Below are 14,566 nucleotides of genomic sequence, written 5' to 3'. Positions count from 1 at the left end.
CACCTCGGGAGCGTTAAACATGGCCACTGCACCTAACTAGTACGCTCTGTTCACTGTGGGAGGGAACTGGAGCACCCAAAGGAAACTCACGCAGACACGGGGAGAATGTGCAGACTCCACACAGACAGTGACCCAAGCCAGGAATGGAACATGGGTCCTTGACACTGTGCCACCCTGCCACCCAAAGCATTGAACGTCATCATTCTAATAAAAGAAATGCATCTGCCAATTTGCGCATAGTATATCTCAGCAAAAGCAACCAGATAACTAATAAGATAATCGAATTGCGTGTTGGGTGGGCAGCACGGTGGCACAGTGGTTAGCACTGCTGCCTCACAGCATCAGGGATCTGCATTCGATTCCCGGCTTGGGTCACTGTCGTGTGGCGTTTGTGCATTCTCCCCGTGTCGGCGAGGGTTTTCTTCGGGTGCTCCGGTTTCCTCCCACAGTCCGAAAGACTTGCTGGTTAGGTGCATTGGTGATGCTTAAATTCTCCCACCGTGCACCCGAACAGCACCGGAGTGTGGCGACTGGAGGATGTTCACAATAACTTTATTGCAGTGTTAATGTAAGCCTATTTGTGACACTAATAAATAAACTTGAAATCAACTTTGGACAGGGCACCAGACCTCCTGTTGCAGTCACCCAATTGTACAATGGAAGATCTTACATCCATCTCAGGCTGCCGTCTTCAGTTTGACATACGTCACATTGCTGTGTCAAACTTGGCTGTGTGTTGATGTCCCTGGATTGAGTTTTTAAACATGTGACTTGCTAACGCAGAAATGCGAGCCCCACCGCCGCGCCTTGGTTAACACCTGCATAAAAGCAAACATTTAACAATAGACGGTAAAATAAATGTAGCTGGCGTTTAGCAAATTAGCAGCAGAAGAGAGAATTGGGTCAGAGTTTAAGGTTCTATCACTTCCCTGGTGCAGACATGAAGCAAAGAAACAGTTAGGCAGAGACGAAATGGTTTCAGTTGAAAGAGAAAGAGAAACAGATTAGTGAGAGAATGAAGGATAATTGTTCTACTCTCGAACCAAAAGGTATCCAGGTATTCTAAACAAGGACAGAAAACACAACACCGACTGCATGAGTAAATCAAAGCTGATACCAAATTTTCCGAGCATACAATATTATAGGTTCCCTTTGAACATTCCCGATTGTTAATCGGTCACGAGAGTGAGAGAAACATGCATTGGATAGCCGACCGACGACTTCCTGAGTCAGAAATGTGCTGCATTTCCTTATTTGGCTCTTTCCACGATAGGCTTGGAAATGTTGACTTCGCATTTTCACCCTGTCATGATGAATTGGGCACATGCGTTTTGGGCGTGGGGGCGGTGGGGAGGGGTGGATGAGCGTTGGTATGTGGGCGTTGGGCGTGGGAGGGGGCAGTGGTAGGCGGGGGAAGAGAACGTGTCCATTTTCGACACTAGTCGAACATAATAGTGAACAACGAAGTATGAGCATTAAAATTAACGGAAACGAATCCAGATTCAGAACATTCAATGATCAAAGAATTCGAGTTTGACTGAAAAATTTTGGTTCAGCAAGAAATCTAGAATTTATACTTTATTCAACCTTTCTATCGGCGACATAATTGGCCTTAACCTTCTATTGAATGGCATATGGATGTTTGTTTTCAGAAGAATAAATGATGGCAGGACACCTCGCTTTTTACTGTAAGTAGCTCTTATTGGAGTTACATAAAGCCTATAATTTCACAATCACAAGAAATTCAAGTGACTGAGGCAATTTTAAGTAGAGAGCTTCTCAGGCCAACTACGAGCAGCATAAAGCAGTTCCATTTGCCAGCAGCAGGAATTTCATAATCGAAGCGTTATACAAGCTGAGGAGGGATGGATAAGGTATATCTGGCCCACAGATCAAAGAAAGACAATGAGAAAATCGTCACTTACATCATAAATTGAATAAAAAGATTCAATTTCTTGGGAGAACGTGCCAAGTTCCATGCTGAAAGGAAAACAGAAAATGCTGGATAAACTCTGCAGATCTGGCGGCATCTGTGGAGAGACAGGAGTTCTTCATTCGGATTCGAAAACTTAACTCTGCTACTCTCTCCACAGATGCTGCCAGACCGGCTGAGATTTTCCAGCATTTTCTGTTTTTATTTCAGTATGATGCACCTCTCAGCTCGGTGTTCAGCTTTCTTTGACCATGAATCGCATGAGCATGCGGAAGCAGCCGGTGGGAGGACGGAAATATGTCACAGCGCCACCATCCAGACACAAAATTGGAGGACTGGGTAACTGACTTGCAAAGGGTTCTTGCTAACATGGAATAGAGATGCCAGGCACAGGAGTGGCACTCAGAAAGCCTGTGGGCTTTAATACTCTAGAATGATCGGCAGTCGCGGTGGATTAGGTAGTTAGTGTAACCAATCGCTGCGAAAGGACTTGCACCTCATTCTTCGATCCTATCATCGCGTCTAAATATAGAACATGCAACGAGGCAAATACTTAATACGAACTATAGGGAATTGCCATTGGTTGTTGCTGTCAGATTATCTGTGGGTTTAAAGTATCCCACCGATTTTATCTCCCCTCGTACGGCAGGCCCACCATCCCAGGAATCAGTCTGGTAAACCTTCTCCGCACTCCTTCTATAGCAAGAACATCCTTCCTCGGATAAGGAGACCAAAACTGCACACAATATTCTAGGCGTGGCCTCAGCAAGACCCTGTATAATTGCAGCAAGACATCCCTGCTCCTATACTCGAATCCTTTCACTATGACGGCCAACATACAATTTACTTCTTTGCCGCCTGCTGCACCTGCATGCTTACCTTCAGCGGCTTCTGTACCCGGATACCCAGTTCTCCGGATGCCCAGTTCTCGTTGCACATTCTCCTATCTTAATTTATAGCCATTCAGATAATAATCTGTCTTCTTGCTTTTGCTACCAAAGTGGACAACCTCACTTGTATCCACATTTTCCTGCATCTGCCATGCATTTGTCCACTCAGGCAACTGGTCCAAATCACACTGATATCCACTTCCATTTCCATAACGTTACTGTCTCTATCACTGCTCCAGTCCCATCCGCTGCTGAAAACCATAGTGTAGATGCAGGAAATCTGAAATAAATCACAAAATGTTGGAAATACTCAGCAGGTCAGGCAGCATCCGTGGAGAGAAAAAAAACAATTCCGAATTTATTTGGCTGTGGTTTCTTGTCCATTTTCCAGTCCAGACAATTGGTGTCTGTGTCATCAGCCATCTAAACTCTGAACGACTGAATTATCTGTGAAAGCAGTTGGATTTCTCCGCGTCTCCCGCTCACTTAAGGGGCCTTTAAAATCCTATCTCTTGGAATGTTTTTTTTACCAGTCTCGATAATATGTCCCTCTTCATTACAGTGTCAGTTTGAAGCGTCATTAAGCTGTATTGAGTATTTTCTCCATAGATCTTCCGTCTCATACATGAGTGAATGCCTGCTGTTTATACTATGGAATAGGTAACTTCCTTGCAGGCGACAAAGAGTGGACCTCAGGACGAATGTCAGACATGCCGATTAGGAAAGCAAACTGAGTTGAGATGCAATTCGATATGATCTAATTGAATGTTTGAAATAACTCAACGGGCATAATAGCCTACTTCAGGTCCTATTTCCCCGTGTTCCTTATAGTGGGGTTCGGACGCTGAAGCAGCACAGTAGCCTGGTCAGCCATACTTTCGTGCAGCAATTCTCTGCTGAAACATTACTATAATAAGATGACGCTGACGAGTATACTCTTCTGCTAGCAATCATATTACTAGTCAGTACATAAAACCAGATGAGCAATTCATGTGAGCGATACATACAACTAAGGATGATAATATTACATGCTTCCATGTATATTACATTACTATCCTTTTTTCCCACCATCCGTAATCCACCTGGTAGAATAAACCAAAACGAGAAATGAGATGATGGAGATTGAGAATAGTCCAGGAAGTTTAAAGAGCGGTCGACTGTTAGAAAGTGATAGCAGAACGTGAGAACAGAGGCACTATTTATACTTTTCAGCAATCCAGAGGTAAAATCAATCAACGCTTTACACTGGATCTAACAATTCACTCTATTGACATTAATACACAACAATTTTACAGATAGAGATATTTACATTCTAATCAATAAAACAAAAATGTCCAAATCCTTCTGCATCGGGTTAATTCTTCTTTAACGCATCCTACTTGGTGTTATTTTGAACTGTGTCTGGTCAACATTAATAAAATGCCTGCTTGTATACTCTTCTCGCTGGTATCAATCGTAATTTTTCATTGTCTGATTCTCGTGTTTTAAATAAACTGTTGCTACAAAAACAGTTCACGGGTTTCCAAATCCCGTTTAGAAGCCGTCTTGTCATTAACCCAGCGGTTATTTCTGGCAAAGGCTTTCATTTCATAAGTCTCTATTTGGCGACAGCAATAGTGATAATTACCTTGCGAACTTGGTGGAGCTTCGCACCCCTGTAAACTCACTACTGTTAATGCGTTACCCAAATATGGCTCGTTGGGTAATCCAGGCTTTCTAGTCAATCCTTGTCACCATAATTAAAAATCCAAATGTCTTCAAACGGAGCAGGGATTTTAAACAATAAAATAAGCTAACCCCACTTGGGTGAGGTTCATTCTGTCCTGTAACTGTAGTTGGCTGCAAACGCATCTCTGCCGACACATTCTGCAGTGAGAGTTTCACGCTCCGGTCTTCTGATTGGAATTCTCACTGCGTGTAGTGATCATTAATAAACGGTCCCCAGCTCAGCTACAGTTACACTCACGATTCGCGGGACTGTTGGCATCAGCAATTCTTCACATGCTGTAAATTCACAGCTAGAGGCCGGAACGGAAACAGCTCCTATCAACTCACAGGTTACTAATCCGGCCTGAATAACGCACATGCTCCAATGACTCACGGTATGATCACGAAAATAATGATTTCCAGCAGTTGTCACAAATGGTGGAAACATTGAAACCTAAAAAAAAACTTGAGGTCCAGTTACATTACACCCAGATAAGATGAACTGGTGCAAGAAATAATAACAAAACAACTATTGGAATGCAAACGTTTATATCTAGACTACTAGAATACCAAGGGGATAATATTCATGCCACATTATATAAAGTTTTGATTAGAACATACATGGCCTATTGGAAGTAGTGCCGGGTACCGCTCTTTTTCAAGGATACATTGTTCATGGAGGGAGTGCAGCGCAGATTTACCAGAATGATTCCTCAGCAATAAGATTCCATTAGGAGAATAGATTACACAATTGTATCAAGTGGAATTCATATTATGGGGTGCAGATGGAGTTTTTCAATATATTAAGGGAACTAATTGTGTAAATAGAGAAATTGCTGTTTGAGAACTCAGGCTGGCGGGGTGGGGTGGGGGGGGGGGGTGGGAGATGGATGGTCATACTTTGGAAACTGAAGTCAGACCTCGGATGAAAGTTTTTAAAAAGGCAATTATTCCTGCTCGGGACTTCAGCAGTTTGGAACTCCCTTCCCCTAACAGCAATGCTACAACATCAATCAATTTTAATTCTGAGTTTGATCAAACTTCGTTAGCCAAAGCTACTAAGTCATTTGGGGTTAGCTCACTGATCAGCAATGACTTTAATGAATTGTATACCTAACATGTGCGACTACATAGTCTACGTCTGTTCCTACAGTATCATAGAATTACCACACCGAAATCCAAGGCTATTTGACCCAACGTTTTCGTGCAGATCTTTGCATCAGGCCCACCTGGTCCTTCCTATTATCCCTGCATTTTGTTTTTCTTCAGATGAATATCCTATTGAAAGCCACGATTGAATCTGCCTCCATCAAACACTAGGCAGTGTATTCCAGACCCTCGCCACTCACAGCTTTTTCTCTGGCCGCCATTGCTTCTTTTGCCAATGATTTTAAATTGGTGACTTTTGTTCTTGCTACTTCTACCAATGAAACTTATCCCGACATTCTCTGTCTAGCCTGCTCATCTATTTGAACACCTCAATCAAGTTTCCCCTTGGCTTTTCCTTCTCCATTGAGAATCGTTCCAATTTTTCCACTCTATCGACATAATGCAAGGGGTGACAAGATGGCACAGTGGTTAGCATTGCTGCCTCACAGCGCCAGGGACCTGAGTTTGATTCCCAGCTTGGGTCACTGACTATGTGGAGCATGTTCTCCCTGTGTCTGCGTGGGTTTCCTCCGGATGCTCCTGTTTCCTCCCACAGTCTGAAAGACGTGCTGGTTAGGTGCATTGGCCCGAACAGGCGCCGAAGTGTGGCGACTTGGGGAATTTCACAGCAACTTAATTGCAGTGTTAATATAAGTCTTATCTGTGACTAATAAGTTCCCCATCTTGTAACCATTCTCGTGAATCTTTCCTGCACTCTCTCTAATGTCTTCACATATTTCTTAAAGTGTCGTGCCATGAGCTGGACAAAAGATTGCTGTTGAGGTTGGAGCAATGTTTTGGATAGGTATATCACAATGTATTTGCTTTTGTCCAGCATGTCTCTGCATATAATGTTCAGGATTTCGAAGCTTTATTCACAACATTCTCAACCTGTCCTGCCACCGTCAAAGACATTGGCACATATATTCTCAGGTCCCACTGTTCCTCTGGACCCTCTTTAAAACTGCATCCATTACCTTATAATGTCCCTCCCTGTTCTTCCTAATAACACAAATCACTTCACACATCTTTGTATTAAATTTCATCTGCCACTTATCTGCCCATTTCGCCAGCCTATCAATGTCCTCTTGAAGATTATCGCTATGCTCTCCACAGTTTACATTACTTCCAAGTATCGAGTCATCCAGAAATTTTGAAGTTTTGCCCTGTACACCTAACTCTAGATCATTAATCTGAATCAGAAAATACAATGGCCTCACTAGTGACCACTGTTTACCTTCCTCCTGTCCGAAAAACCAGCTTTCACTACTAATCTGTTACTAATCCTGCCAGTCGGCCAATTTTGTTTCCATGCTGCTGCTGATATTTTTATTCCATGCGCTTAAACGTTGCTGGCTATCCTGTTATGTGTTATTTTAGCAAATGCCTTTGGAATTTCAACTCATCAACTGCAGTGCCCTGAACAACCCTTTCTGTTACCTCATGAAAAAAACTCAAACAAATTTGTTAAATACGAGTTACTCTCAATGAATAAGTGAGGTCTTTCCCTAATTGAAATACATTTGTCCAAGTGACTGTTAATTTTGTCCTTAATTATCATTTCTATTTTTCCCAACACTGGGGATAAATTGACAATCCTGTAGTTGCCGGGCATAATCTTATATCTCATTTTGAACAGGGCTGTTATATTTGCAATTGTCCTGTCTCCCCACACCAGCAAAATATGATTGGAAGATTTTGGCCAGTGCTTCCATAACTTTGATCTGTACTTGCCTCAATATCATTGGATGTAAACCACCCAGTCACGGCCACATATCAACTTCAAGTATAGACAGCCTATTTAATACCCCTTCTTTATCAGTATTAAGCCCATCTAGTATCTCAACTACCCTACCCTTCACAATGACTTGGGCAGCATTTTCTTTCTGTGTAAAAGCAGCTGGAATGCATTCATTTAGTATCTTAATGATGGCCTTCCCTGCCATATGAAAATCTCCTTTAGGTCCGTTATAGGCCTCACTCTTCCTCTTACCACCCTCTTACTGATTATATGCCCATAAAATACATTTTGAAATCTGTTTTATCTTAACTGCCAGTCTTCTCTCATACTCTCTCTTTACATATATTGTTTTTTTCATGCATCATTTTGGAACTTCTATATACAGGCTAGATCTCAATAGAATTATCCACCATTATCTGTATCCTTTTCTGCTTCATCTTACGCTCTATCTCTTTCATCATCCAGAGAGCTCTGGATTTGTTAGCCCTACCTTCCCTTTCCTTAGAGTGTATCTCAACTGTATCCGCGCTATTTCTTCTTTAAAGGCAGTATGTTGTTCTGTCATTGTTTGCTTGTCAATCCTTGATTACCTGGACCAGATTCGCTCTAACCCTATTGAAGTTTGCCCTCTCCAAGTTAATTAGTTTTACATTTGTTATCCTTTTTCACAACCAACCAAAAACTTATGATAGTATGATCATTGGCCCCGAAATATTTCTCTGCTGACACTTGATTGATTTGACCCACCTCATTCCCCAAAATTTGATTCAACAATGCCTCTCTCCTCGTTGGTTTGGAACTATATACTGATGTAGAAAATTCCCCTGAACACATGCTAGAACCTCTTGCGCCTCTCTGCTCTTCACACGATCAGTGTTGAAGTCTATATTAGGATAATTTTCATCCCCCATTACAACTGCTGCATGATTTTTGCGTCTCTCTGCAATTTCGTCATATTTTAAACTCAGGGAGCCACCAATTAAACATATGGCTTAAAAATCTTCAAATGCTTGCATTTGAATTCAGTGATTTGACTCCTAGTGGAAACAATTTAACAAGTTCAAGATTTTTGGGATCAACTGTGCCATTTTTTTTCAGTTAAGTACAAATCCACTGAGGATTTGTCGACTAATCCAGTTGGGAATGCTTTTACTATGATTATTTTAACCTCAATTTACAAAGTCACTGCGTAACCGGGGTTACAAATGAAGGGAATTATTCACTCATGTCCACTGAATCTCTGTAGAATATTTAGCATCTGTGCTGCCTGTTGTATATCATCAGTTTGGATGGTTACTTTGGATGAATCAGGTGGATGCGGTGACTGGGAAGACAATTTGATCCATTCACTGTCAATCAGAGCGAGAATGAGTATCATTAATGTTTGCCTTTTCAATTCATGTTGCTATTTTCAATAGTTTTGCATTGAGACAGACGTTGCTTTGGAGTTCTGTTAATCCCTTCCTGTGCCTTAATGATGCTTCAGTTTAGTCGCAATGATGTATGAACTGGTGTCCTCAGTCCCTCAAAACGAGGATGACATCTGCCTGGCTTTAGGAATCGTTTGTCCTCAAGTAGTGAATCCTGGAGCCACAGATCTTTGGGCAGATATTTGTGCTGAGGAAGGAGGTTTGTCAAGCCAGGGCCCTGCTCTCTCTCTTTCCCCTTTAATCGCTTCTTTGCAGCAGAGTTTATGCGATTAGTTTCCAATTGTGGTGCGGCTTGTTGCCACATGGTACAGTTTGTGACAAGTTGTGCCCATGGCCAATGCCAATGTTTCTTTTCAATGAGATTTTCCGAGTGTCCTTAAAATGGTTTCTCTGTCCTCATTGAGATCGGCTGCCATCCTTAAAGTTGTGAAAAGAGGGTTGGCTTTGGGAGAGATTATTTAGCATACTGATGCAGTGTTCAGACCAGGGGAATTGATTGACAATGATTATGGTAGCCACACTAGAGGAATTAACTGAAATGACCCAGAGTACAGGAATGAAATAGAGAACCTGGTGAACTGGTGCGGCAACAATAATCTCTCCCTCAATGTCAACAAAATGAAGGAGATTGTCATCGACTTCAGGAAGCGTAAAGGGGAACATGCCCCTGTCCACATCAACAGGGACAAAGTAGAAAGAGTCAAAAGCTTCAAGGTTTTAGGTGTCCAGATCAGCAACAACCTGTCCTGGTCCCCCCATGCTGACACAATAGTTAAGAAAACCCACCAACGCCTCTACTTTCTCAGAAGATTAAGGAAATTTGGCATGTCAGCTATTACTCTCACCAACATTTACAGATGCACCACAGAAAGCATTCTTTCTGGTTGTATCACAGCTTGGTATGGCTCCTGTTCTGCCCAAGACCGCAAGGAACTATGAAAGGTTATGAATGTAGCCTAATCCATCATGCAAACTAGCCTCCCATCCATTGACTCTGCTTACACTTCCCACTGCCTCGGCAAAGCAGCCAGCATAATTAAGGACCCCATGCACCCCAGACATTCTCTCTACCACCTTCTTCTGTTGGGAAAAAGATACAAAAGTCTGAGGTCACGTACCAACCGACTCAAGAACTGCTTCTTACCTGCTTCTGTCAGACTTTTGAATGGACTTATCTTGCATTAAGTTGATCTTTCTCTACACCCGAGCTATGACTGTAACACTACATTCTGTATTCTCTCATTTCCTTCTCTATGAACAGTATGTTTTGTCTGTATAGTGCGCAAGAAACAATACTTTTCATTGTATGTTAATATATGTAAAAGTAATAAATCAAATCAAACCAGATATCAGTATTTGCAAACCACATCACTGCAATATTATTTCTAATTCAATTGTTACTTTCAAGGTTAACAGGTACTGGACACTGCAGCATTTACTCTGCTGCTTATAGTTATTTTACAGTTACTTATTTCAAGTTCATTGCAATTTAAAGCTTCACTGTTCCAAATAAACCAGCTACTGTATTAGAAATGTTCCAATTCAGCAGCATTGGCTGGATTTGATCTTGCCATGCTGTACGTTCTTGATAATGTTGATATGGCACCGTATACTTGACTAATAATGCAGTAGTTGGATTATTAAATGGTAATTTAGGTGGGATTCGTGGAATCTCATTTAATTGTTAGTAAACCTTTCTTAATAATTTAAGTCCCTAGATATTTTGATCGTGGGAGAAAAATGTGAAATCCCGCCCTTATCTGATTTATGGTATTTCATATATAACATAGTTGAGTTAATTTCATATACCAACCTGCCTGCGTAGCAATGTCGCATGAGCCATTCATTTAGCAGACATGCAATAGATCCTATCATATTTTATCGAGCTCGGCTTGACAATTTACGTGAAGGAAACGCCTTTATTTCTTACTGAAACAACCAATAGGAAACTGTCAGCATCTGTATGGGCCTCTCTGGAAGCACTGAAGAAAATGCAAACTGATTTTGAAAAGATAACAAGATCATTAAGAAGGTACATCATGTATTAGGAAATATTGGAAACGCTGGGCTCTTTTCTCTGCAAAGAGAAGATTGCAAGGTGTCCTAAAAGGGTTATTTGAAAATATGAAGGGGTTCAAAAAGGAAAATAGAAAAGATTGTTCCACTTGCAAGGGAATCCAAACCAACAGGGCCATAAACATAAGATAGCCATTAATAAATTCACAGAATCATATAGCTGTTAGAGAGCAGAAGAAGGTGCTTTGATCTATCATGTGTGCACCGACTCTCTGAATGTGCGAACTATTCTCCTGCCTTCTCCCAATAGCTCTGCAAATTGTTTTTTTTCTCAAATAATCATCTAATTCCCTCTTGAATGCCTCAATTGGACTTGTCTCCACCACACTCTCAGGCAGTGCATTCCAAACCCCAACCATTCCCTTCGTGAACATTTAGTTTTTCATATCGCTTTTGATTCTTTTTCCAATTATCTTTAATCTGAGTCCTCTGGTTCTTGATCCTTCTGCCAAGGGACAACTTCTCCCTATGTATCCTGTCTCGGCCTTTCATGAATTTAAATACTTCTATCAAATCTCCTCTCAGCCTTATTTTTCTGAGGAAAAGAGTCTCAACTTCTCCAATCTATCTTCATAACTGGAGTTTCTCATCACTGGAATCATTCTCAAAAAAGTTCTTCTGCACGCTGTCAAATGTCTTCACATCCTTCCTAAAATAGTGTGCCCCAAACTACATGCAGTACTTCAGCACAGTGTCTCACACAAACTCAACATAACCTCCTTTTTCTTGCACTTTATGCACCTATGAACAGAAGGTTATTTTCAAAATTCCTTGCATCCTTTTCATTATTTCTCGAATGTGGCCAACCTTAATTTCCCTGAGGCGATGCAGGTGGAATATTTTATTTGAACCGCTCCTTCAATGCTGCTAAATGGGTAGCAATATTCTTTATAGTGGGTTGATGCGAATCATAGAGTAGAATCCCCACAGTGCAGAAGGAGGCCACTTGGTCCATTGAGTCTGCGCTGACCACAATCCCACCCAAGCCCTATTCCTGTAACCCCACTATTTACCCTGCTAATCCCCTGACATTAGGATCAATTTAGCATGGCCAATCAACCTAACCCGCACATCTTTGGACTGTGGGAGGAAACCGGAGCACCCGGAGGAAACCCACACAGATATGGGGAGAATGTGCAAACTCCACACAGACAGTGACCTGAGGCCAGAATTGAACCCTGGTCCCTGGCATTGTGAGGCAGTAGCGCTAACCACTGTGCTACTTTTCTGCCCTATTGATGGGACTTGCTGCACCACTTTCAACAGCGTTGAGACCGTTGCATGATGCTGTAACCATACTAACCTTGGACCTAACCCAAGCGTGGGAGGCACGGCGGCAAAATGATTGGCACTGCTGCCTCAGAGCACTAGCGACCCGGGTTCAATTTCGGCCTTGGGTGACTGTGTGGAGTTTGGACATTCTCAAAATGTTTACATGGGTTTCCTCCCACAGTTCAATGGTGTGCAGGCTAGGTTGATTGGCTGTGATAAATTGCCACTTAGTGTTGGGGTAAATACGTGGGGTTACGGGGATAGGGCCTGGGTGGGATTGTTGTCGATACAGGCTCAATGGTTCCAATGGCCTCCTTCTGCACTGACAACCAGCGCACATGGAAAACATTCCTGGAACGGTCCCTGCACTTCTTACTAATTTGAATTTCACAACATTGCAACAGTCCCAGATATTAAGCTACAATTCCAAGATAGAGATAAACCAATTAAACAGTGGTTTATTGGACAGGAGTGGGTATTTCTCATCTCCTTTGTTTTCAAAGATTCCCTATCGACTGATGCACTATTACACTGGACAGGACCAAGGTCAATATATTCCCAACATTACCTTTATTATTTCCCTGCTGAGAAAGGTCTCAGCTTCCAGTAACAGGATTAGTGAAAAAGTATCGCCTAATCCCTCCAGCGAATTTGTTTTCATCACCTTGTTCTCTGCCAGACTAGCCTGACTTTAGTTGCAGCAATGATCTCCATTCTGTATTTATAAAGTTACAACCCTATTTAGCTGCCTTCCCTTTCAATTTGCAAAACTTGGACCAGCAGAGTCATGCCAGATTGCTCATCCCATTATATTTGGCATCATTCTGACTCATCTGTTTAAATATGTGCAACAATGTTTTTGTTTAGTTCTGACCGAAGATATTGTTCTCAACCGATTTAACCAACGCGTTAAAAAGTCCTATAATAATCTCTGTAGCCTTGTACTCTACTGAACGGACTATGGTACAAATTCTGTTATTTCACCCCATTTTGTAGATATTACAGTGAAAGGCGATTAGTAAATATGTATACATTATAAGTCTCCCCTTTCAGTTGTATGTTATTCATTGTATGATTATTAGCCGCATCAATGGACCTATAGGCAAAAACTTTACAAACATTAACATTAAGTATCCTTTGTTAGTTGTCTGCCTAATTGTATTGTCAAAAATTCCAGAATAGTTACATATTTGATTCCCAGTGGTCTATCTGTGTTAGTCAAGACAATTTTGCCATAATCCCAAATGACCATAGGTTATTTGCCTTCTCAAAGTTCTGGGGGGTGGGGTGGGGGGGGGGGGGGGGGGTGTTAACCTGAGAATCACCGAATCACCACACCTCAGGTGAGGGGCAAGGTTGAGAAGGTTGAGTAACTTCAGCAGGTACGGGAATTGAGCCTATGCTATTGGCGTTGGTTTCTCATCCTCGAACCATTCTTATATTTCTTTTTTGCGCCCTCCCTAATGCATCCTTCCTAAAGAATTGCACAACATACTCCTGTTGAGGTTGAACAATTATTTTATCGAGATTCACCATAGCTTTTTTTCTGGTGTACTAGACAAAACCCAGGATTCTTTATGCTTTATGAACCATTTTCTCAAGCCTTGTCATCTTCAACAATTTATGCACATATACCCCCAAGTCCCTCTGCTCCTGCATCCTATAAGGCATCCATAGTGACATCAGCAAGCATATATGCGGCCATTGTATCTTTCACTCCTTGGGCTCCAGCATTGCTGGACGGCTTTTTATCACATGCCGTCCTGAAGTCCAGATACACCATATCAACCACTTTATCCTTATCAATGCTTTCTATTACTTCATCGAAAAACTCAATCAAATTAGGGAAGCACTCTTAGTGAAATCTTTTGTGTGGAACTCAGTGAAAAATGTTGTACAGGGTCTAAATAAAATATGTCCTGAGGGTTCCATTATGTTTGGTTTCTGCGCTGAACAAAATGTGATATTCTGGTGCTCCAGTGTTATAAGCAGACTATTCAATTTCTTCTTTCATGGGATATGGGTGTCGCTGGCTGGGCCCAGCGACACCCATCCCTGATGGTATTTAAGAGTCAACCACATTGCTGTGGGTCTGGAGTCACATGTAGGCCAGACCAGGTGAGGATGGAAGATTTTGTTCCCTAAAGGACATCAGTGAACCAGATGGGTTTTTCCTGACAATCAGCAATGGTTTCATGGTCATCATTAAACTTCCAATTCCAGATTTTTATTGAATTCATCTGCTATTGTGGGGTTTGAACCCAGGTCCCCAGAGCATTACCATGGGTCTCTAGATTACTAGTCCAGTGATAACTCCACTATGCCACCGCCTCCCTAAACCTGGATTAACAAGATCTTTGTTTCATAT

The 14,566-nt window shown here is 41.8% G+C and overlaps 1 long non-coding RNA gene across 6 annotated transcripts in view; it reads right to left on the bottom strand.

The window, feature by feature from the left end:
• Nucleotides 1-14,566, bottom strand: part of LOC144507004 (uncharacterized) — a 56,846-nt gene that overhangs the window by 1,074 nt on the left and 41,206 nt on the right. For 5 of the 6 annotated variants that reach the window (XR_013500003.1, XR_013500002.1, XR_013500001.1 and 2 more), the window contains one exon: nucleotides 671-818. This is a non-coding gene — a long non-coding RNA (uncharacterized LOC144507004). Of the gene's footprint in view, nucleotides 1-670; nucleotides 819-1,925; nucleotides 2,526-14,566 lie in introns of those variants that run through there. The other variant, XR_013499998.1, reaches the window with a different exon arrangement.

This window comes from Mustelus asterias, chromosome 18 (genome assembly GCF_964213995.1).
Source record: "Mustelus asterias chromosome 18, sMusAst1.hap1.1, whole genome shotgun sequence".
Lineage (NCBI taxonomy): Eukaryota > Metazoa > Chordata > Chondrichthyes > Carcharhiniformes > Triakidae > Mustelus > Mustelus asterias.
Note: the sequence above shows the minus strand (reverse complement) of the source record. Positions and strands in the feature narration are given on the sequence as shown.